This window comes from Dromiciops gliroides, chromosome 2, assembly GCF_019393635.1.
Source record: "Dromiciops gliroides isolate mDroGli1 chromosome 2, mDroGli1.pri, whole genome shotgun sequence".
Taxonomy (NCBI): domain Eukaryota; kingdom Metazoa; phylum Chordata; class Mammalia; order Microbiotheria; family Microbiotheriidae; genus Dromiciops; species Dromiciops gliroides.
Window position 1 is genome coordinate 505,570,386 of NC_057862.1, and position 15,375 is coordinate 505,585,760.

Below are 15,375 nucleotides of genomic sequence, written 5' to 3' on the forward strand. Positions count from 1 at the left end.
CATGTATATGATTGCAAAGGTTCCTAAATATGTATAGCATATCTATAATTATAATAGATATCTACATTTTTATATCTCTAAAACATGATAAGTCCTGTGGACAAAATCCCTTTTCAATTATATCAGGGCATTTTCTGCAATTTATAATTTCCTAATAGCATTGAAAGGTAAAATTACTTGCTCAGATTCTCATAGACAAAAAATTACTTATAAATGTCAAAACAATACAACAATAATTTGAGGGCTTGTCTAATATTCTTTGCAAAATAAGATAACAAGAAAATCTTCATTCTCACCATACATATGCTCACAAACTTCAAGCTAATGTGGGAAAATTTTCCATGAACTATTTTTTTAGCAGTTTGTGTATATGCACTGGTATGGATAAAGCAGTTGGGATATAACTGTTTATTCATCAGATGGTGAAGGTGAGAATGCCTCTCCCACTTGTTCCACTTGTGTATCACAAAGTGGCATGTTATTGGGTCATAGGACTCACAGATTTAAAGTGTGAAGGCACGTCAGAGATCACAAAGTCCAAAATTCTCATTTTTCAGTGAAGGAAAGTGGGGCCCAGAAAGTATAAAATGAGCCAAAGTGTAAAATACAGATGAGAAACAGTTTTAGACATGATCAATTAATGACATGTTCAGAGTAAGTAAACTTTTTATTAATTCTTAATTTTCAATTTTTAAGACCATGTCTTTGATCAGAAGTGGAACTAAATTATTTGGTAAATAAACCGTAACTTTTCATGATACATTCAAAAAACTACTTTTGTATTTAAAAATAAATCTTCATAACTCATATTTCACTTTAAAGTTGATAAAGTCATCTACTAACAATCACACTGTGAGGTAAATATAATAGATGTCCTTACACTGATCTATTAATGAACAAAAGAAAAAGCAAACAATGACTTACCAAAGACTGCCTAACTAGTAAGTGGAAAAATTGGGATTCGAACATACATTTGCTAACGCCAAACTCAGCACTCTCAATATTGCACCCTACTAATCTTTTATCAGTAACTTTTTAAAAATTTTACACAAAGCCATGAATCTAAATATATTATTCTAATTACAAAGGCATAAAGCATGTCATATATAATTATCATTCCAAAATGTTACGCAGAGATTATCTGTCATAGGTCATTGGTTCTACAAAATATTTTATAAAGTTCTGATCATCTGAAAGGTATTCTTATTTTATAAACAAAGTGTATGGAGTCAAAAAGCTGAAATGGCTAATCAGCAAAATTTATAAAAAAATCCCTTGGAGAGGAAAGCTTATTTGTGTATCTTAATTATAAAAATACGGTTTCCTGTCAAAAAAGCATAAGGAAATGTTACTGATGTACTTACTGGCATGTCCTTTGGTCAGTAATATATTCAAAACCTCAATAATATTTAGCATGTCACCATTGAAAAAGCAATCTCATCTGCAAAATAAAATGTGTTTAATAACTGAATCTGTGGAAAGGAAAACTAGATTAGCAAAGCATGCATCTTCATTAATAAAGTATCCAAAGTAAACCAAATGACCTCTCATTATTGAACTATGTAAAGTCAATTGACCGACAGTGACATTTTTTTAAATGAATTCATTTTGGAAATCTCATGTTCAGATGGAAAAATTATATTGGAATTTTCAGTCTATTATAAACCAGGTGATAAAGCTTTCAACCCACCATACTGAATATTCAGTGGGGAAAATGATGTAGCAAATTGGGTGGATATTTGGATAATTCAGCAAGTGAGCAATTTCCCCTTTATTATGTACATTTAAGACTAAACCTAAGCTACAGACTTTTTCTATCTGCCTTCCTCATCCTCCCACCCTGCCAAATAAACCAGTTTTAGTGGAAAGGCATCTACAAATAAGATGTGCTTTGAGAAAAGAAATGGCACATATGAAAGTAGCTATGTAAATTTTTATTCCAAATACCTTGAAATAATTTCCATTTTCAAGTCACATTCTGAAAATAAAAGCTTTGTCAAAAGCAAATGTTTGTTCAAGAATTTAAGCAAATCACTAAAAAGTAATAAAAACCTGATACTTAATTATACTATTATGAAAATTGGATTTTTAAAAATCAAAACATTTTATACTGTAAGATATTACCTCTCTTCAGGACAGCTAGATGGCACAGTGGATAGAGCACCGGCCCTGGATGCAAGAGTACCTGAGTTCAAATCCGGCCTCAGACACTTGACACTTACTAGCTGTGTGACCCTGGGCAAGTCGCTTAACCCCAATTGCCTCACAAAAAAAAAAAAAAAAGATATTATCTCTCTTCCAGTAACAGAAAGAGGCCATATCTGAGTGCATAATGACTTTAAGTCAGTAAGAGCTTGAACTAAATCCTGTCTCAGAAACTTACTAGCTCTGTGATCCTAGGAAATTATCATTTAATCTCTCTGACAGTCTTTGTTTCCTCATCTTTTAAATGCGAATATAAATAGCATATCTCTCACAGGGCTACTATAAGGATCACATGAAATAACACATATAAAGAACTTTGCAAACCTAAAAATAGTGTATAATTTACAGCTATAATTAAATATTTTACTTTTCCTTGTCTATAGTCATAATAAAGATCTTCATGTTAAAAACAAGTTGAATTTACAAGCTAAAAACTATTATGAATATAAACTTGGATTGTGGGCTCAAAATATTAACTGAAGTGTTATCTGAAATAAATTGCACAAATTATTTAGTGGATGAGACATTGTCTTTTCAAAATTATTTTCTGCTAAATATTCATGCTTATTAGTCTGTCTTATTTCCAAACAATAAATACACATAGGAAAGGGAGTGAATGTGATATTGTAGATGAAATCCTGAATTTGGAATTATTAGGACTGAAGTTAATTCTTCAGTTCTCTTTCCCACACTTCTCATACCCAGTCAGTTAAAAAAATCTCATCAATTTTAGCTCCATCACATCTCACAGAACAATCCCCTTTTGAATCACACAACTGATTTCATGTTTATATGATTACATTTACCACCTCTTGCATGAACTCTTAAAAGTGACTCCTAATTGGTCTCCCTGTGTCTAGCCACTTATCCTCTGTAGTAAATCATTTACATAGCTCATAAATTAATATTCTAAAAATACATGTTGAACATGGTGGAGAGAAGCCAGCAAGTTGCCTGAGCTCTCCTTCAGTTCCCTCAAAAAGAACATTAAATCAAGCCTCTAAACGCATTTTAAAACTACAGAACCTACAAAAAGACAAAGAGACAAAATCTTCCAACCTGAGATAATTTAGAAGACTTCAGGAAAGGTCGGTCTCACTCTGGCAAAAGGGAGGCACCAGAGTGCAGCTCAACATGGATGGGGTCAAGGCAAGTTAGCAGGAAGCTCTAGGCCACAGCCAAGCCATGGAATCCTCTTGATCCTGGCTCCAAGCAGCCAGAGGGAAGCAGTTAAATAACATGGAGCCATAGTCAGAATCTCACAGGACCTGGTAGCTTCACAAGGATCACAAGGATTAGAATACAATATTCTGGAAGGTAAAGGAGCTTGGATTACCCAGCAAAACTGAGTATTCTTTTTCAGGGGAAAAGATGGACATTCAATGAAATATGGGACTTTCAAGGTTTCCTGATAAAAAGACCAGAACTGAAAATTTGATCTTAACATGTAAGAGTTAAGAGAAGTTTAAGAAGGAAAACAGGGGAAAAAGTTATTCAATAAGGTTAAACTGTTTACATCCCTACATGGGAAAATAATACTTATAACTCTTGAGAACTATCTCTATTTCGGTGGGCAGAAGGATTATACACAAAAGGTATAAATATAAATTGTCATTGATGTGAAGATATGAAGAAAATTAAGAGGTTAAAAATGAATTTATGGGGAGAAGAGGAAAGGGGAGGTGAAATGGGGTTAATTACATCATATAAAGGGGTGCAAAAACTATTACAATAGAGGGAAAGAAGGAGGGGTGAACATTGTTTCAACCTTTAATTAGATTCAAAGAGTCAACAGCATATACTTTCATTTTGATAAAGAAATTAAGCTTATTCTTTAGGTAAGTAAAAGTGTAAGGGGAAAAGGTGGGGCACTGATAAAAGGGAGGGCTGATTGGGGGAGGCAGGGGTAAAAAATAAAATATCAATGAGGACAAATAGGGTGAAGAGAAGGGGAAAAAAGGACAAAGGGGGTTAAATAGGATGAAGGGAAATAGAGAGTTAGTAATAATAACTGGGAATGGGAATGGGATTAACTCTGCCATAAAACAGAATTAAATAGCAGAGTGAATGAAAAAACAGAATCCTACAATATGTTGTTTACAAGAAACACATTAGAAGCAGAGAGTTACACACAGAGTAAAGGTAAAAAGTTGGAGCTGACTATATTATGCTTCAGCTGAAGTAAAAAAAAGCAGGGGTAGCAATCCTTATCTCAGACAAAGAAAAGGGAAAATAGATCTAATTAAAAGAAATAAGGAAGGAAACTACATCTTGCTAAAAGGTACTATATATAATGAAGTAATATCAATACTAAACAAGTGGCATAGCATCCAAATTCTTAGAGGAGAAGTTAAATGAGCTACAAGAGGAAACAGACAGCAAAACTCTACTAGTGGGGGATCTGAATCTTCCCCTCTCAGAATTAGATAAATCTAGCCACAAAATAAATAAGAAAAAGTTAAAGAGGTGAATAGAATATTAGAAAAGTTAGATATGATAGGGAAAATTGAATGGGGATAGAAAGGAACATACCTTTTTCTCAGCTGTACATGGCACATATTCAAAACATGACCATGTATTAAGGCACAAAAACCTCATGGTCAAAGGTAGAAAGGCAGAAATAATAAATGCATCCTTCTCAGATCATGATGCAATAAAAATTACATGTAATAAAGAGCCATGGAAAGGTAGACAGAAAATCAATTGGAAACTAAATAATCTCATTCTACAAAATGAGTGGGTCAAACAACAAATAATAGAAAAAATAAATAACTTCATACATGAGAATGACAATAATGAGACAACATGCCAAAACTTATACGATGCAGCCAAATCAGTGCTTAGGGTAAATTTTGTATCTCTAAGTGGTTACATGAAAAAAAGAGAAAGAGAAGATCAATGAATTGGGCAAGAAACTTAAAAAAGCTAGAAAAAGAACAAATTAAAAATTCCCCATTAAAATACTAAATTGGAAATCCTGAAAATCAAAGGAGAAATTAATAAAATTAAAAGCAATAAAACTATAGAAGTAATCAATAAATCCAAGCGCTGCTTTTATAAAAAAAAATAACACAGATGAACCTTTTTTAATTTGATTTAAAAAAAAGAAGAAAACCAAATTACCAGTATCAAAAATGAAAGGGGTAATGTCACCACTAATGAAGTGGAAATTAAATCAATAATTAGGAATTATTTTGCCCAACTGTATGCCAATAAATTTGACAATCAAAATGAAATGGATGTATATTTACAAAAATACAAATTTCCTAGGCTAACTGAAAAGGAAAAAAATTCTTAAATAAACCCATATTAGAAAACAAAATTGAACAAGCGATTAATGAACTCCTTAAGAAAAAATCTCCAGCGCCAGATTGGTTTACAAGTGAATTCTACCAAACATTGAAAGGACAATTAATTCCAATACTATACAAATTATTTGGCAAAATAGGTGAAAGTGTTCTACCAAGTTCCTTTTATGACACAAATACAGTGTTGATAGCAAAACCAGGCAGAGCCAAAACAGAGAAAGAAAATTGTAGAATGAATATTGTTGCAAAAATCTTAAATTAGATATTAGCAAGGAGATTATAGCAAGGGATCACCAGGATAAATACACTATGACCAGGTGGGATGTATACCAGAAATGCAGGGCTGGTTAAACATTAGGAAAACTATCAACATAATCAACCACATCAATAAGAAAACTAACTAAAATGATATGATTATCTCAATAGATGCAGAGAAAGCTTTAGACAAAATACAGGTCCCATTCCTAATAAAAACACAAGAGAGCGTAGGAAGAGGTGGAGCTTTCCTTAAAATAATAGGTAGTATCTACCTAAAACCATCAGCAAAGATTATATGTAATGGAAATAAGTTAGAGACCTTCCCAATAAGATCCTGGGTGAAACAGGGATGTCCATTATCACCTCTATTATTTAATATTGTACTAGAAATTTTAGCTTCAGCAATAATAAGAAAAATGAATTAAAATAATTAGAATAGGTAAGGAGGAAACAAAACTATCGCTCTTTGCAGATAATATGGTGGTATACTTAGAGAATCCTAGAGAATTAACTAAAACTTGCTTGAAGCAATTAACAACTTTAGCAAAGTTTCAGAATATAGAATAAATCCACATATATCATCAGCATTTCTATACATGACCAACAAATTCCAGCAGGGAGAAATAGAAAGAGAAATTCCATTTAAAATAACAGTAGAATATATAAAATACTTGGGAGTCTACTTGGCAAGATAAACCCAGAAACTCTATGAACATAATTACAAAACACTTTACACACAAATCAAATCTGACTGCCCCCTCCCCCAATCTGCCCTCCCTTCTATCACCCTCCATCACCTTCCTCTCCTACTTTCTTGCAGGGTAAAAGGGATTACTATACCCAATTGAATGTATATGCTATTCCCTCTGAGTCAATTCTGATGAGAGTAAAGTTTACTCATTCCCCAGCACTTCCCCCATTTTCCCTTCTATGATATAAGCTTTTTCTTGCTTCTTTTATGTGAGATACTTTACCCCATTCCACCTCTTCCTTTCCCTTTTACTCAATGCATTCCTCTCTAACCACTTAAATTAAAAGATATCATCCATTCATATTCAACTCACACTTTTGCCCTCTATCTAAATATACTCCATCCACCTGCCCTAATAATGAGAAAATTCTCATGAATTGCAAGCATCATCTTCCCTTGTAGGAATGTAAATAATATCCCTTATAATTTGTTTTTCCTGTTTACCTTTTTATCCTTCTCTAGAGTCTTGTATTTGAAAGTCAAAATTTCTATTTAGCTCAGGCCTTTTCATCAAGAATGTCTGAAAATCCTCTCTTTCATTGAATTCCCCCCACCCCCCACCTTTTTCCCCTGAATGATTATTCTCTGATTTGCTGGGTAGGGGATTCTTGGTTCTAATCCCAGTTCCTTTGCCCTCCAGAATATCATATCCCAAGTCCTCTGATGGTTTAATGTAGAAGCTGCTAAATCTTGTATTATCCTGACTATGGCTCCACAATACTTGAATTGTTTCTTTCTGGCTACTTGAAATACTTTTTTCTTTAATTGAGAGCTCTGGAATTTGTCCTTAATATTCCTGGAAGCTTTCAGTTTGGAATCTCTTTCAGAAGGGGATGAGTGGATTCTTTCAATTTCTCTTATACCTTCTAGATCTAGAATATCAGGGCAATTTAAAAAATAATTTATTGGAAGATGATTTCTAGGCTCTTTTTCTGATCATGGCTTTCATATTATCTTTCGTGGATCTATTTTTCAAGTCAGTCATTTTTCAAATGAGTTATTTCACATTGCCTTCTATTTGTTCATTGTTTTGTTTTCATTTATTGTTTATTGATTTCTCATAAAGTCATTAGCTTCCATTTGCTCAATCCTAATTTTTGAGGAATAATTTTCATCAAAAATCTTTTGTATCTCCTTTTCCATTTGGACAATTCAGTTTTCAAGGCATTCTTTTCCTCAATAGCTTTTTGTGTCTCTAAGCATTTGGCCTAGAATGTTGTTTTTCAAAGGCATTGTTTTATTCACTATGTCTTTTTGGTGTCTCCTTTACAAAGCTGTTGACTGGTTTGTGGGGTTTTTTTCTGATTTCTTGTATCACTCTCATTTCTATTTCCATTTTTTCTTCTACCTCTCTTACTTTTTTTCTATTTTGAGTGCTTCTAGGGCCTGAGTCCAATTAATATATTTCTTGGAAGCTTTGTATGTAGTAACTTTGACTTTGTTATCTTCTTCTGAGTGTGTATTTTGTTTTTCCTTGTCACCATAGAAACTTTCTCGGCTCAGCATTTTTTTCTGTTTATTCATTTTCCCAGCCTATTCCTTGACTTTTAACTCTTTGTTCAAGTGGGGCACAGCTTTCAGGGTGGAAGGCACACTGTCCCAAGCTTCAAGGGGTTTGTGCCCCTATTTTCAGAGATACTTCTAGGAATTTGTAAGTTTTTAGTTCTTCCAAGGTGGTATGATTTAAGGACAGGTATGTTTACTACTCTCCTGGCCTGTGCTGTGGTTTGCAAGGAACTCCATGTCTTCTTTTGTGCCATGGGACTATAAAAAGAATCCCACTCCACTGTGGCTGTAAGCTCTTTTGTGCTTGTGCTCCTCCCCTACCTGGGACTGCCACCTGAGACTGTATCCTGAATCTGACTATGGGAAAAACAACAGAGTCCTGCCTCAGTGCTGGCAAAGAGATACGTGTAAACTTCTACCCAATTGTTTGACCCCCTTATTGTCTGTGGGCTAAGTTCCAGAAGCAGTTTCTTCTGCTGCTGATTCAGAAGCTCCCAAAGCCTGCTCCTGGTTTGCTGTGGCTGTGGCTGGGTCTGTGCTGGGGCTGGGCTGAGTTGGTGTGGCCTGAGCTAGGCTGTTCTCCACTCTCACCCAGATGCAACAAAGTTTTCCTGTGAATCTTCTAAGTTGTTTTTGTCTGGAAAATAATTTTGCCCAGTCTTTTTGTGGGTTCTGCTGTTCCAGGAGTTGTCTTATGGCATTATATGAAGGTATTTTGAGGGGTCTTGGGGAAAGGTCAGGGAAGTCATTGCCATTCCTCTGATATTGTTGCTCTTCCTGCCCCCCACTTCCTTCAGCTCTGTCCTACTCACCTGCAGCCATTGCTAGTCAGATTATTTTCCATTTCCTCTGGATATGCCTTTTTTGTACACTTCTCTGGTATTGTTGGTTCTCCCATTAAACTGAACTTCTTTAGAGCAGGGAATTTTTTTTTTCTTTTTATCCCCAGTACCTGGTACATATCCCCAGTGCCTGGCACATATTAAGCACCTAAGAAATTCTTGTTTATGGAGTTTCTGAAAAATTACTTGCTAGGTGGCCATAGAAATATATATATACATATACATATATATTTATATATATTCTATGGCCACCTATATAATGTGTGTGTGTATGTGTGTGTATATATATGTATGTGTGTGTGTGTGTGTGTGTGTGTTCAAATTGACTAATCAGTTTTATCACCTCTGAATCTCTGGCCTTTTAGGAGTATAATGCTTTTTTTCTTCTTTCTCTTAGGTCTAATTGTTATAAGCAATTAGATTCTTGCTTTGTTCATTTTCACTAAATCCTATAATTGCATTGTATATTCTTTTCTCAATAAATACTTTTAGATTAGCCATTGATTTTTTTCATAATCAAACCACCTTTCATTTGAGCAGTATTATATATTTTTGCTGAAAGTATAACCTCTCTCAAATATCATATATATCTTCAATAATTATGTTCCAAGGACTTCTGATTCCACAGGTATGGGGACCCCCTTTAGTGACACAAATTAACCACCACTACCCCCCATAACTTAGCAAATGATCCTCCAAGGACCTCTCTTTACAGAAGAATTCATCCCTCTGCAGCCAATCTCCTTATGGGCCTCTCTAAATTGAACTAGGCTGCTTCTCAGGCAATAATGGCATGGCTGTTCAACCCCTTTAATCATACTCTTTCCATAGTGGCAGGGATTTACCAGTCTGTGGTGGCTTTTCTTCTATTAAGTAAAGGCTTTGAAACAGGGTTCTCCATAACATGAGAATAGCCCTTTCAGATTCACACAACATTTCATGAATAGTCTCTAATTTTATCCTCACAACCTACCTTGAGAGATAAGTGCTATTATTACATCCATTTTCCAGAAGAAGAATGTGAGTTTAAATGATTTCCCCTGAGTTACACAGTGTCCAAATCTGAATTTAAATTCAGGTCTTTTTGACTCCGGAATCAGTACTCTATACACTAACCTATGTAACTGCCACATGAGAAGACATTTAAGGGGAAATTAAGTTGACAACTAAGAGATAAGTCAGACATCTCTTAAATTAAGTGGATCAGAGATCTGAGATTTGTCCTATTACTTCAAGAGTTCATATACATTGGAAGAGTACTCTTACAAACAACTGGACATTAAGTCTACAATTATTTGACCTACTATTGATGTCACATTATCAGTGATGTGACTCTTGATATTTGAGGGTTCAGGGAGACAGCTAAATTTGGGGGGGGGGTTGGAGGTGATTTCACAGTCTGTTTTAAATGATATAAAAGTTTTCTCTGTGATATGATTTTTACATACCTCATTGGAAAATTAAGTACATAAATGTCTCCATTCGTATCTTGTAGGGTTTTTTATTCTGAATTTTTTTTTCTTTTAGAGGCAGAGTTATATGACACTGGCCTTGTTAAATACTCATCATTTTTGTATCATTTCCCATTTGTTCAGAAATAATAAAGATGTAATTTTTGAGAAACCAGTGAAATTCTGTTGACTGAAGGCTGGAAGGGGAGGGTAGAGGTAGCTCAAGGCAAAAAGTGAAGTCACTGACTTCTCAAATCCTACTGATACTCTAAGTCTCTTTAAATGAAAAGTAAAAAGCAAACTTCCTTATTGCCTCCCCCTGGCAGATAGCCCAATTCAGATAGTGAGAAAAATGCATTTTTAAGTTCAATGCTATTTAGCTTTTCAGCCAACCAGTTCCTTCAAAAGCATTTGAAGGTTCAGCACACATATTGAATTTTGGATCCCTCTGAAAATGGAGTGTGTGAAAATGAAGTCTGTTTCATTGTGATAAGATGCAGTTTGTGATTCCATAAGCAACATTACAGAGCCAGAGCCTTCACCTCCATAACTACCCTGTCTCAAGTCTAACATGATGTCATTCACCTGTTATCACAGATGCATTAAAGAAATTCTGCAATCAGCTAACTGATTACTGGGCTAAACCCACTTAAAGAACAAGTCAATTAAATGTCATTTAATCCTTCAGTATTCTGGGTATGAGTTCAGAATTACCTTGTATTCAAACTCATTATCTTCTAAGACTGTTATAGAAATTAGCAAGGTTCATGGGAATTAATTCACTTTCAAATAAATAGTGTTGATTCATAATTTGATCTGCATGAAGAACTTGAGTGAAGATCATCACTTTTCTATGAATTAGAGGATGAATCCTAGAATATTACTAGTGTAACAATTGGAATAACGCCACCTGCTGGATACTTACTGTAGAAGAGTTCTGCCCATGAAGCGAAGGTCTTTGAGGGCAAGACCAGGAGTCTGTTCTTTGGCATCAGGAAGTGACGCGGACTAGTGGGAGGAGGAAGGAAGAGACTGGCGCTCAGTCTCGTGCTCTTTCCTCTGGACTCTGGTGGAGAAGGGAGCTAGAAATATGCTCTCCCTTTAATAGATAGGAATCTAGGCCTTTCTCTCTCTTTACCAAATTCTTATTCTCCTTAATAAATGCTTAAAAGTCTAACTCTTGCTAAAGCTTATAATTTATTGGCGACCACTCATTAGATATTTTAGACAGACAAGCTAGAATTTTAGCCCTTAACAGATGGCTGACAGGAAAGCTGAACCTCACTTCTGATCTTTTGGTTGGGTAAGAAATTTCCCCTACCCTAACCCTTTAAATCCGAAGTACTGCTAAATTGCCAGGTGTTTTCCCTTTACATTTTTTTGAATGGACCTTTTAAACTCCCTAATTACCCTATTTTTGATTTTAGTCTGTTTAACCAGACAAATGGGAGATAAGATCATGTTAATGCTTTGGTTTGTGGATTTTCTATTTTTCTTTTTATTTTTGTTAGAAGAGCCAGCAATGTACTCCCACAAAGAAATATCTCCCCCTCTCCCAACCATGCTTTTTCAGAGAAACCTGAAGAGATTCCTGCAGCTTTTCCCAGTTCTAACACTAATTGTTGCTCTAATTTTGCATGCCTGGAGGCAATGACCCACCCTCTAGAAGCTTTTAATCCCCTAGCACCTGGAGGCAAAGTGGGGGAAGAGGAATCCAGGCCTGAGTTCAAAATCAAGTCTGATTCAAATTGCCCTGGTCCCTCCCCTCCTCTCCAGACCCCACCCTCTACTCCTCCCATGGCCAAGCCCATTGCTTCCCCTGCTAGGGAAGTCCAGAGATCTGATGCGCATGCTCAACTTTCTCTAACTACATTTGCAGCTTCAGGCTCAGCCCTTCCCCAGCCTGGATGTGCTTCTGAGACAACCTTAGAAAGCCCTTTAAATTCCACATATGCCCGTTTTGTTCATAATTTTGCTAACCTGCTTTTGTCTTTAATTAGTAATCTTATAAAGCATTTGTATGGTGAAAAGACTGACAGACAATATAGAGGGGTTGAAGAAGAAAAATTTAAGCTGAATAAGAATGACAATCACCATAGTTCAAGACTCCGCTTCTTTTGCCATGGAAGGGTATATATTGTACAGAAATGTAGAAGTAAGCAGCAAGGTATTGATATGAGTATTGGGGATTTTAGATACCGAAATCAGAAGTGTTCTGAATTCACTCAGAGTATTAATGTCAGTTCAGAGGTTACATAGGATTTCTATGCTATTACATCTACATTTTGAAATTAATGGTATGAGTTTATTTTCATAGAGATTTTCATGCTTTTGAGATTGTGTCTTATACTTAGTTTCTAAAACAAGGAGAATATTTGTAAAAGCTTTTTATAGTCATGTGATCAAGTTTATATTTTATAATACTCTTATTGATATTAAGTTCATATTCATTTAGATTTCCTTAGTTTGAATTTCATTGTCTTTTATTATTCCACGTGTATTTTCTTCTATTCATTCATCTATCTAATTTTGAAACATGGTTTTGATTTCATAATACAATGTTAATTCTAGGAGTATTGTGCTCCCATATTCTGAGTTATTTGTTTTTGTTATTTTTCTCAACTGATTATTTGATCAAACTCTTTAAAGCATTCCCCTAGCAAATTGTTTGCCATGGCAAGTGTAAATTGATTCTAGAAGTATTATTTTTGATAAGCATATTCAAAAAAAAAAAGAGGGGAACATTTGTAAACGTTGTCTTTGAGATTGTGTTGTGCTTTAACTTGTATTTAAATATGTTCAGATTTTTCAAAAAAGTAATTGTATACTAAGTTAAAAAAAGGGGTATTATTTGAAATTGTTGCATAATTATATATTATATTCTGAGTCAAGATGTATTCACATTTTTTGCAATCATTTATTATTCTCAATTTTAAATCCATATGAGACTTGGATTATGGGAACTTATCATTTAAGACATTAATTGCCTTTATTCTGAGTTATCAGATGCCAGTTGGCCAAGATGCCATCCAATCACAAGAGGAATACATGCAAGAGCAGACACTGAACTGTCACATGAGGGGAGACATGCATGAAGTCAAGGTATGGCCGAGGGAACGGCTTTTGACAAATGTTGAGGTTGGATTCTCTTGGTTTAATATTTTATTCTCTTTTTCCCCACAATATTGTACAGATGGCTGGAAGTATTCATCCCACCCATCTCACTTCTACACCTGGCTTCTATGCTCCCTCCTATATGCCTGATGCCATGGACATCTCAAATCCCATGCATCTGATTAAGTCTGACTCAGTTTCCTCCAATATGTTCGGTGGCATGGACATATATTCCATCCACCTATTTTAAACCTGGCATACTGCATGGGCAGTATATATTGCTCAAGTGTGGGAATGCTCATATCCCATCATTTCTCTGTTCTTTTATGGTAACCCCCATAATTATCTCAGGTGTCATGATAAATACAGTGTTGAATTTGGCCTTGATACCTGTTACCAATTATATTAGATTTTTAAATTTCTCATAATGGCATGAGGATAATTAGGTAGATGATGCAAAAAGTGATGAAACAAAGATAAAAATTATTTAAAAAAAATAATATCGCAGCAATTGTCTTCTGAATTACCCTCCATAAAGGGGGACTATAGTAATATTATAATTTTAAAGAATGTTTCAATTTTTGTTTTATTATATGTTTCATGTGTAACAACTAAGATTATGAATTCCCTTAGACATGTTTTTGAGAACTTTCATTGTTTGATTTGATTATTGACAAAGCTATTTTAAAGTTGTGTTAAGCTCAATTTTGTAGGAAATTTCCTGGCTGATTACCAGTATCCACACATCAACCCCTGAAAAGACTTCCATTCCACGACTACACCTAGAGAACATCTGAGAAAAGACTTTCAGAGACTTTAAATGAACAGTTTTGTTTTGTTTTTTTCTCTTTTCTTTTTCGGTTATAATATACACCATCTGTAATATGTACTCTCTGCAGAGGACCTCCCTTTGCAAGACCAATGTCAAAGCGTCGGTTCATGAGGACAAAAAATTGCCCCTCTGGACAAAACTTTCCTCTCTTCCTTTTCTATATTGTTGTTTACATATTATTAGTTAGCAATAGTTATTATATTCTTTTTACTGTTCCGTCAAGGAAACATTTTGTTTCTTGAGGAACAACAGGGGGGACTGTAATGATTGGAATAACGCCACCTGCTGGATACTTACTGTAGAAGAGTTCTGCCCATGAAGCGAAGGTCTTTGAGGGCAAGACCAGGAGTCTGTTCTTTGGCATCAGGAAGTGACGCGGACTAGTGGGAGGAGGAAGGAAGAGACTGGCGCTCAGTCTCGTGCTCTTTCCTCTGGACTCTGGTGGAGAAGGGAGCTAGAAATGTGCTCTCCCTTTAATAGATAGGAATCTAGGCCTTTCTCTCTCTTTACCAAATTCTTATTCTCCTTAATAAATGCTTAAAAGTCTAACTCTTGCTAAAGCTTATAATTTATTGGCGACCACTCATTAGATATTTTAGACAGACAAGCTAGAATTTTAGCCCTTAACACTAGAGACACATAGAGTTTAAGTGACTCAATTGTGGTCACACAGTTATGTGATGAAATAATGAGATTTAGCAGATACTCAAAGACCCACCTGGAGATTAGCTTCCACAAACAGCTTGCTAAGGTGTTCCTGATTAAAGCAGGCTCATGGAGGAAGACTTCAGGAAGAATCCAACCAGGCTAGAACTCTAGGCTAGACTGGAGCTAAAGCTTCTGATTTAAGGCGACCACAATTTAGATTTTAAACATCACAGTTATTAACTTTCAGAAGTGAGATTTGAACCTAGGTCTTTCTAAGTCAAGTCCAGAACAATATCTTTAATTCTATTTCACACATGAATTTGTAAAAACTCAAAGAAAATCCAAATCTTATTCAAAAAAATTGACTAAAGTGGTACATACTCCTCAGCCACGAAATAAGTTCAGAGTTAAGTAACATAAAGTTATGAAATAAAAGGAGGAAAGACATTGTAATGATTAG